At 41.8% G+C, this 10,517-nt stretch overlaps 1 protein-coding gene across 1 annotated transcript in view; it reads left to right on the top strand.

The window, feature by feature from the left end:
• Positions 1–8,249, top strand: part of MYO3B (myosin IIIB) — a 392,885-nt gene extending 384,636 nt beyond the window's left edge. Inside the window, exon 37 of the mRNA XM_042446679.1 lies at positions 7,703–8,249. The gene's annotated coding sequence lies outside the window, so the exon portion shown is untranslated. The remainder of the gene's footprint in view (positions 1–7,702) is intronic.
• The last annotated feature ends 2,268 nt before the right edge of the window (positions 8,250–10,517 follow it).

Raw genomic sequence — 10,517 nt, 5'->3', positions numbered from 1 at the left:
GTCATTGAAGCTTCCGGGTTTTGGTACAAGGGTTGCCCCATGTAGACCGTGTTACAGAATCCAACCGAGAGGTTACCAGAGCATGTACCACTGTTTCAAGGTCCCCTTAGCCCAGGTAGGGTCGCAGCTGGCGTATCAACCAAAGCTGATAACAAGTGTCCTCCTGCTGTGCATCCACCTGAGATGTAAGGTGGAGCGACGAGTCCAGGGCACCTCCCAGACGGCAACAGATCCTTCAGGGGAGCGTGACCCCATTTAGGACAGGTGGACAAATCTCCAAACCAGGACCTGGGGATCCTATCACAAGGTACCGTTCCGTTTTCATCCCATGAATTCAGTTTCTGCGCGGTGGCGTGGCTTTTTGCCGCTTGCCTTCCCCAGCCTGCATTAACTGCTCCCAGACACAGGCGTCTAGAGGAGAGATGCCATCCCTGGTCACTGCATCAGTCGAGGACACAGAGAAACATTTTGGTGTCATCAGCACATGATAACACCGGCCCCGTGTCTCCGAATGATCTCTCCCAGAGATTTCATGTAAGTTAAATAGCATGGGGGACAGAATGGCTCTTGAGGGACACCGGATGTCAGGGCCCTCTTATCGAGCACAAGTCTCCCAACTGCACCATCTGGATCGACCCGAGAGGCAGGAACGGAACCAATGGAGTGCAGTGCCCCATTCCCAACCCTCAGCGTTCCAGAAGGATACCATAGTCAATGGTATCGAAAGCCGCTGAGATATCTAAGAACACTAACAAGGACACACTACCCCTGTCCATGCCCAGACGAGATCATCGACCAAGGCGACCATGGCAGTCTCAACTCCATGCCCGCCGGAAGCCAGTTTGAAATGGGTCTAGAAAATCAGTATCATCCAAGACCGATTGAAGCTGAATGGCAACCACCCCCTCAATCACCTTCCCCAAAAAGGCAGCAGTAAAATAGGCCGATATTGTTATGAATCAGGGGGTCTAGGGAGGGCTTTTTTATCAGCGGTTTTTACAATGGCCAATTTTAAGCTGGATGGAAAGCCCTTCACTGAAGATGAATTAATTATGTGGCATAACATAGTAGTTACAGCCGTACCCCCCTGAGCTGCTAGCCAAGAGGGACAGGGATCGAGAGAGCAGGTTGTCTCCTAACAACTTCCTCAGTACTCACATGGGTGGGGAGTAGGATCAGTATATATATTATTGGTGTTAGAAAACACCTAATGATTCAGTGTGACAGTTTTATTTTTGCATTTTCATACCCATAAACAGGATCTCAGTTTTTAGCAATCAGTTTGTTTGAAGTTCATATTGAATCTGATTAATTCAGAATCACTTGGCTGACAGTGGAGTCAGCAAAGTATGGCTGTGTATAAAACCATCGACTCTTATTTTAGCCTTTGGCCTGTTTTTAGTTTTGATACCTGTCCAGTTTAGGTCTGAGTTTATTGTTAGCTCCAGCTAGTAGAGCCCATTTACCGTATTATTCATCTATAAATTGAAAACTTTATGCCCAAATTGACCCAAAAATCCCAGGTCGACTTATTTACAGATCAGTATGATAATGTGATGCATCTCTTTCAGATCCCCCATGCAGTGGGAAGAACAGTTTTTCTTTCTCTCTTAAGCCAAGCAGAAAGGGTTCTAGGTGATTGATTGCAGTAAACAGAGTCTTTCCCAGCGCACTGCCATGGTCTGGAGAATGAAAGCTGAAATGAAGGCTGAAACGTGAAGCAAAAAGCCTCAATTAGAGCCCTTCTTGCACATGCACAAACATATACACACTGAAGGAACCTCCAAATTTTGCCCTCGACTTATCCATGGGTCTTGGCAAAATCCATAATTTTGGCCCCAAAACCTGCCCTTGAACTTATACATGAAGTCGACTTATAGTCAAGATAAATGGTTCTAATTGGATTTACTTACATGTAGATGCATTTGACAGTAGAGCCAATGGTCTACTTGGCTGCGACTAACCAAAGAGACTGAGTTTTTAACATACTGCCCTGTACTTAGTTACTTGGGATAAGCCCTACTGAACCCAGTGAGATGAGTCCTGAGTAGACATACAGATGGTAATCCTCATAATGAGGATGATTTTAATGAATCTTCAGCCAAAAAATACTACCAGTGTCTATGAAAATCAATAATGAGACAAACTCTGCCTCAGGTTTAAAATCTAAACCTGAGAATTCCCCCATTTCCCATTTGTTTTTAAAAGATTAATACCTGTGAAAATCAATGTCATCTTATGTTCGGTTTTGGGTTACAGTCTGTGTACACTTAATTTACGTTGGGCAGTCAGAGAACAATGACCCTCCCCCCCCCCCAAACAAGATTTAAGTGTGTTCATGTGCCTTCAAGTCACCTGTCAACTTATGGTGACCTCATGATTCTATAGGGTTTTCTTAGACAAGGAATTCAGAGGTGGTTTTGCCTGTTCCTTGCTCAACGTATTAAGTACTGTATGACTGATTTAAAAGCCCCACTGATTTGCTATAACATTTGCTTGGATTGTGCCCTCAGTGATATATAATGTCCCACTCATCTTCACAACAGCATGAAATGTGGCACCTTTCTATCCTCTTCATTGTTTAGAGATTGAACAAGTTACTCTTAGTAGCTGAAGAGGAGAGGGGCATAAAGAATTCCCACTCTCCACTTGCACCTCAATCTAGGTCTAGGAAATTATCGGATGCAGGGAGAAGGATGGAAGCAAAGCGGATTGTTCCCGTCCCATTTGTGCAATTGGGGCAAAGATGATCACACACAGCTCATTCTCCCATCCTTCTGCCATCCGTGAAGTGTAATGGCCCTGTCATTTGGTATTAACAGAACTCCATATTGAGAGGGTGATACTTAAAACTTTGATGCCATGATGGTTGGGCTGACTGTGCAAGCATTTTGAATTCTGAGCAAAGTCTAGTTTTGTGTGTAAATTCACACACACATGTACATACAGATACAAAGTACCGTTTGATCAGTGTGTGTGTGTGTGTGTGTACAAAACCTTACAAGTTCCCTTTACAGAGTGGTCTGGGAGTGTTGCCTACCCTTCCCTGAAGGGAAAATTAACCATCTGTTGCTCTTGTCTCTCCATCTCTTCAGGTTGCCTTTGTCCCAGCTTCCCTGTGGGGTAAGTAAGGAGAACAAGAGGGGAGGACAAGGAAGGGAATACTGCAAGAAGCCTAATCATCTGCCGCTGCCTCCATCAATTCACACCCCAGCTCCTACTGTTGCTGCTGCTGCTGCTGCTGCTACTGCCCCCAGAGTGGCAGATCTGTGGCTTTGCCTTGCCACTGCCCTCCTACCCTGCTCCAGTTGGGACCATTAGACTCTGGGCTTCTAGCAAACTTTTCTTGCCTCTCTGTGGCCAATAGGAAGAGGATATTGATCCTCTTCCGCTGTTACCCTAGGCCAGAGCATAGTGTATTGAGATTATCTCAGGCCCCTATTTTTAGTTGCCAAACTTCCTTGGCTAAAAGACTCTTGATGCTCTCTTTTAATGGAACTTAATTTTTTAGCTTCTGGGTCTTGTGTGTCTTTTCCTGCTTTTCTGTAATGCCTGATGTGATATTTGGCCTTATGTACCTAAGTAACACCTAAGAATCCAAAAGCAGTTTGTGAATAAAGATAGCCCTGTGTCTTATGTTGTTCTTTTTCTTTCTCTCTCTCCTCTTTTTAATAGCCATTCTCTTGACCCTCCACTGCATTATGACAGTAGAGAAAACTAAATAAAACTAATTAGTTATAAATAAGTTGGAAATTTGCCGACAAAAAAGGAACAACTCGATTATATTTAGGTTTTAACTAAAGTGGCTGACTTAAGTTGGAATTTCAGCATAAATATTTTTCCAAAATTAATTTATTAATTTATTTAATAAGCTACAATGCTAAAGAACCAACACATTTTACACTACCCAGTTGATTCTTTACTACAGCCTAATTCTCTTAGATTTTTGCAAAATGGTGTCTTGCTTTTTTCAAGTCATTCAGGTAGATGTAAGATTTTGGTCACAAGAATAGACCACTTATGCAAGAGTAATTTCAGTAGAATGGATTCAGCAGGAGGCTTCTGCAGAAATAATCAATTTGAGACCGCTTTAGATGTCTGGCTCAATGCTAGGAAGTTCTGGGAACTGTAGTTTTGTGAAACATTTAACCTTCTCTATCAAGAGGCTCTGATGTCACAACAAACTACAATTCCTAGATTCCCTAGAACTGAGCCAAGGCAGTTAATGCAGTCTCACACTGGATTATTTCTGCAATGTGCTTGGACCTAACGGATCATCCCCATCCCTAGAAATAATAATGGATCTATTACTGAAAACCAATCATTTATTTATATCTATAAAGTTGGGAAGATTTCAAAACTGTAGAAACACTTGAAATCCATTTGGAGTTATGGGGAGAGGCGGTCCTCCAAGTACCCTGGGCCCAAGCCATTTAGGGCTTTATAGGTTATAACCAACACCTTGTATTGCGCCCAGAAGCGAATAGGCAGCCAATGTAGATCTTGCAGAACAGGTGTTATATGGCTGGACCTGGAACATCCAGTGACCAGTCTGGCTGCCATGTTCTGCACTAATTGAAGCTTCCGGGTTTGGTACAAGGGTTGCCCCATGTAGACCGTGTTACAGAAATCCAACCAAGAGGTTACCAGAGCATGTACCACTGTTTCAAGGTCCCCTCAGCCCAGGTAGGGTCGCAGCTGGCGTATCAACCAAAGCTGATAACAAGTGCTCCTGACTGTCGCATCCACCTGAGATGTAAGGTGGAGCGACGAGTCCAGGAGCACCTCCAGACGGCAAACAGAATCCTTCAGGGGAAGCGTGACCCCATTTAGGACAGGTGGACAAATCTCCAAACCAGGACCTGAGGATCCTATCACAAGTACTTCCGTTTTCTCTGAATTCAGTCTGAGTCTGTTTTCCCTCATCCAGCCCATTACTGACTCCAGACAGGCGTCTAGAGGAGAGATGCCATCCCTGGTCACTGCATCAGTCGGAGACACAGAGAAACATATTTGGGTGTCATCAGCATACTGATAACACCGTGCCCCGTGTCTCCGAATGATCTCTCCCAGAGATTTCATGTAAATGTTAAATAGCATGGGGGACAGAATGGCTCCTTGAGGGACACCGGATGTCAGGGCCCTCTTATCGGAGCACACGTCTCCCAACTGCACCATCTGGAATCGACCCGAGAGGCAGGAACGGAACCAATGGAGTGCAGTGCCCCCGATTCCCAACTCCCTCAGGCGTTCCAGAAGGATACCATAGTCAATGGTATCGAAAGCCGCTGAGATATCTAAGAACACTAACAAGGACACACTACCCCTGTCCATGCCCAGACAGAGATCATCGACCAAGGCGACCATGGCAGTCTCAACTCCATAGCCCGCCTGGAAGCCAGTTTGAAATGGGTCTAGAAAATCAGTATCATCCAAGACCGATTGAAGCTGAATGGCAACCACCCCCTCGATCACCTTCCCCAAGAAAGGCAGCAGTGAAATAGGCCGATAATTGTTATGAATCAGGGGGTCTAGGGAGGGCTTTTTTATCAGCGGTTTTACAATGGCCAATTTTAAGCTGGATGGAAAATGCCCTTCACTGAAAGATGAATTAATTATGTGGCATAACATAGTAGTTACAGCCGTACCCCCCTGAGCTGCTAGCCAAGAGGGACAGGGATCGAGAGAGCAGGTTGTCTTCCTAACACTTCCTCAGTACTCACATGGGTGGGGAGTAGGATCAGTATATATATTATGGTGTTAGAAGAACACCTAATGATTCAGTGTGACAGTTTTATTTTTGCATTTTCATACCCATAACAGGATACTCTAGTTTATTAGCAATCAGTTTGTTTGAAGTTCATATTGAATCTGATTAATTCAGAATCACTTGGCTGACAGTGGAGTCAGCAAAGTATGGCTGTGTATAAAACCATCTGACTCTTATTTTAGCCTTTGGCCTGTTTTTAGTTTTGATACCTGTCCAGTTTAGGTCTGAGTTTTATTGTTAGCTCCAGCTAGATAAGACCCATTTACCGTATATATTCATCTATAAATTGAAAACTTTATGCCCAAAATTGACCCAAAAATCCCAGGTCGACTTATTTACAGATCAGTATGATAATGTGATAGCATCTCTTTCAGATTCCCCCATGCAGTGGGAAGAACAGTTTCTTTCTCTCTTAAGCCAAGCAGAAAGGGTTCTAGGTGATTGATTGCAGTTAAACAGAGTCTTTCCCAGCAGCACTGCCATGGTCTGGAGAATGAAAGCTGAAATGAAGGCTGAAACGCTGAAGCAAAAAGCCTCAATTAGAGCCCTTCTTGCACATGCACAAACATATACACACTGAAGGAACCTCCAAATTTTGCCCTCGACTTATCCATGGGTCTTGGCAAAATCCATAATTTTGGCCCCAAAACCTGCCCTTGAACTTATACATGAAGTCGACTTATAGTCAAGTATAAATGGTATTCAATTGGATTTACTTACATGTAGATGAGCATTTGACAGTAGAGCCAATGGGTCTACTCTGGCTGCGACTAACCAAAGAGACTGTTTTTAACATACTGCCCTGTACTTAGTTACTTGGGAGTAAGCCCTACTGAACCCAGTGAGACTGAGTCCTGAGTAGACATACAGATGGTAATCCTCATAATGAGGATGATTTTAATGAACTCTTCAGCCAAAAAAATACTACCAGTGTCTTATGAAAATCAATAATGAGACAAACTCTGCCTCAGGTTTAAAATCTAAACCTGAGAATTCCCCCACTTTCCCATTTGTTTTTAAAAGATTAATACCTGTGAAAATCTAATGTCATCTTATGTTCGGTTTTGGGTTTACAGTCTGTGTACACTTAATTTACGTTGGGCAGTCAGAGAACAATGACCCTCCCCCCCACCCAAACAAGATTTAAGTGTGTTCATGTGCCTTCAAGTCACCTGTCAACTTATGGTGACCTCATGAATTCTATAGGGTTTTCTTAGACAAGGAATATTCAGAGGTGGTTTTGCCTGTTCCTTGCTCTAACGTATTTAAGTATGACTGATTTAAAAGCCCCACTGATTTGCAATATAACATTTGCTTGGATTGTGCCCTCAGTGATATATAATGTCCCACTCATCTTCACAACAGCATGAAATGTGGCACCTTTTCTATCCTCTTCTATTGTTTAGAGATTGAACAAGTTACTCTTAGTAGCTGAAGAGGAGAGGGGCATAAAGAATTCCCACCTCTCCACTTGCACCATCAATCTAGGTCTAGGAAATTATCGGATGCAGGGAGAAGGATGGAAGCAAAGCGGATTGTTCCCGTCCCATTTGTGCAATTGGGGCAAAGATGATCACACACAGCTCACTTCTCCCATCCTTCTGCCATCCGTGAAGTGTAATGGCCCTGTCATTTGGTATTAACAGGAACTCCCATTATGAGAGGGGTGATACTTAAAAACTTTGATGCAATGATGGTTGGGACTGACTGTGCAAAGCATTTTGAATTCTGAGCAAAGTCTAGTTTTGTGTGTAAATTCACACACACATGTACATACAGATACAAAGTACCGTTTGATCAGTGTGTGTGTGTGTGTGTGTGTGTACAAAAACCTTACAAGTTCCCTTTACAGAGTGGTCTGGAGTGTTGCCTACCCCTTCCCAGAAGGGAAAATTAACCATCCTGTTGCTCTTTGTCTCTCCATCTCTTCAGGTTGCCTTTGTCCCAGCTTCCCTGTGGGGTAAGTAAGGAGAACAAAGAGGGGAGGACAAGGAAGGGAATACTGCCAAGAAGCCTGAATCAGCTGCCGCTGCCTCCATCACATTCACAGCCCCCAGCTCCTACTGTTGCTGCTGCTGCTGCTGCTGCTACTGCCTCCAGAGTGGCAGATCTGTGGCTTTGCCTTGCCACTGCCCTCCTACCCTGCTCCAGTTGGGACCATTAGACTCTGGGCTTCTAGCAAACTTTTCTTGCCTCTCTGTGGCCAAATATGGAAGAGGGATATTGATCCTCTTCCGCTGTTTACCCTAGGCCAGAGCATAGTGTATTGAGATTAATCTCAGGCCCCTCCTATTTTTAGTTGCCCAAACATTCCTTTGGCTAAAAGACTCTTGATGCCTCTCTTTTTAATGGAACTTAATTTTTTAAGCTTCTGGGTCTTTGCTGTGTCTTTTTCCTGCTTTTCTGTAATGCCTGATGTGATATTTGGCCTTTATGTACCTAAGTAACACCTAAGAATCCAAAAGCAGTTTGTGAAATAAAGATAGCCCTGTGATCTATTATGTGTTCTTTTTTTCTTTCTCTCTCTCCTTTTTTAATAGCCATTCTCTTGACCCTCACTGCATTATGACAGTAGTAGAAACTAAATAAAACTAATTAAGTTATAAATTAAGTTGGAAATTTGCCAACAAAAAAGGAACAACTCGATTATATTTAGGTTTTAACTAAAGTGGCTGACTTAAGTTGGAATTTCAGCATAAATATTTTTCCAAAATTAATTTATTAATTTATTTAATAAGCTACAATGCTAAAGAACCAACACATTTTACACTACCCAGTTGATTCTTTACTCACAGCCTAATTCTCTTAGATTTTTGCAAAATGGTGTCTTGCTTTTTTCAAGTCATTCAGGGTAGATGTAAGATTTTGGTCACAAGATATAGACCACTTATGCAAGAGTAATTTCAGTAGAATGGATTCAGCAGGGAGGCTTCTGCAGAAATAATCTAATTTGAGACCGCTTTAGATGTCCTGGCTCAATGCTAGGAAGTTCTGGGAACTGTAGTTTTGTGAAACATTTAACCTTCTCTATCAAGAGAGCTCTGATGTCACAACAAACTACAATTCCTAGGATTCCCTAGAACTGAGCCAAGGCAGTTAATGCAGTCTCACACTGGATTATTTCTGCAATGTGCTTTGGACCTAACGGATCATCCCCATCCCTAGAAATAATAATGGATCTATATTACTGAAACCAATCATTTATTTATATCTATAAAGTTGGGAAGATTTCAAAAACTGTAGAAACACTTGAAATCCATTTGGAGTAAAAAAAATACCAAGAAAATCAATGTTTTAAGAATATAATTTCAAACAACTTTCTCTTTTGCTCTTTGTAACACTTTTTGCGCTAAATCCACCTGCTAGTCCCAACTACAGTTAACCCAATCAATTTGAATGATAAACCAATGCTTAAATAAACTCTACTGATTCGTTCGGTGTATGCTAGATGTATGCTATCTCAAGGACAGATCTACCCAAACATCTCAGATCACTAATACGTACTCAGTTCTATAAATTCTAACTTTTACTAAAGATAAGGTAAATATTCACCAAAACTGTTTGCATAAACATATTAAAAACTGCTAATTTTGATTATCCTGCAAAACTGCAATGAGGCACCACCACAAATTCTATTAAACAATGAGACAAATGATTGTGAACTCACAAAAATAGGATGCGTTACAAACTTGATTTTGAAATGTATTTATTTGGTAGTAAAATATAGTTAGAGTGATGGAATGTGGGCTATAAGTGAAAATAGTATTTTTCTCCAAATAAGTATTTTGCTCACCCAAAGCAACTTTAGTGCTGTAATACAGTAGTTGCAAATATAGCCTACTCTGTCCAAACTGAGGTTTAAAATACTGCATACATAGTTAAGAAACCATACATGCATGTGAGTATGTGCCTGCCATAAATATTAATTTCAGTTAGTTTAATTAGTGCAAATAGCTGTAGGGATCTCTGATTATTTTAGTTCACCATGTATAAGAATTCAGTTAATCCCAGGGTTAAAAGATTTTAAAATAGCAAGTGGTACTGGCAGCTTGAAAGGGAGTGGTTCTCCTGTGTTTGATATTTCATCACACATGAAAGCTTCATGACTGTCCCAGGAAATTTTGAAGCTTTTAACCCTGGGACTTGTGCAGAGATTCAGATGAGAAACAGTAAAGAATGAGGAAATGAGATTATGATGGAGGGAAAATGGAAAGCAGGAGAAGGGGTTTTGGTGGGAGAGTAAGATATGTGGCTTTGAAAAAAAACCTCAAGCAGTTGTTTCCTTTTTTCTCAAACTCAAAAAGGGTATCAGGGAGGAGGAACAGTAATATCATGGATAGTATTTTTCATGTTAAAGCTTTTGGTATAGTTATGTAATAAGAATTCAATGTGATTTAAATTTAATTTAACTGTTTAAAGTATTCCCCTTTCAATGTAGAGGTAATTGAATAAGATTTATTTTTTAGTATATTACTAATTAACTCAGGAGTTTATCACCCGGGAGGAATTTCTCTTAATTTCGAATGAAAAGAAAGTGGGGCCAGAACACATTCACGTGAATTCGCTAATTCAGCAAATTTACGTGAATTCGAATTGCGTTCAAACTGACTTCCCATTGCCCGAAATTGCGTGTGGTAGTCTATCACGCAGTAACGTTAAACCCCATGATTGCATTCGGACTGACTTCCCATTGCCCGAAATTGCGTGTGGTAGTCTATCACGCAGTAACGTTAAACCCCATGATTGC

The sequence above is a fragment of the Sceloporus undulatus genome, chromosome 1 (assembly GCF_019175285.1).
Source record: "Sceloporus undulatus isolate JIND9_A2432 ecotype Alabama chromosome 1, SceUnd_v1.1, whole genome shotgun sequence".
In the NCBI taxonomy this organism is placed as follows: Eukaryota; Metazoa; Chordata; class Lepidosauria; order Squamata; family Phrynosomatidae; genus Sceloporus; species Sceloporus undulatus.
The sequence above is the reverse complement of the archived record's forward strand: the minus strand, read 5'-3'. Positions and strand labels throughout refer to the sequence as shown.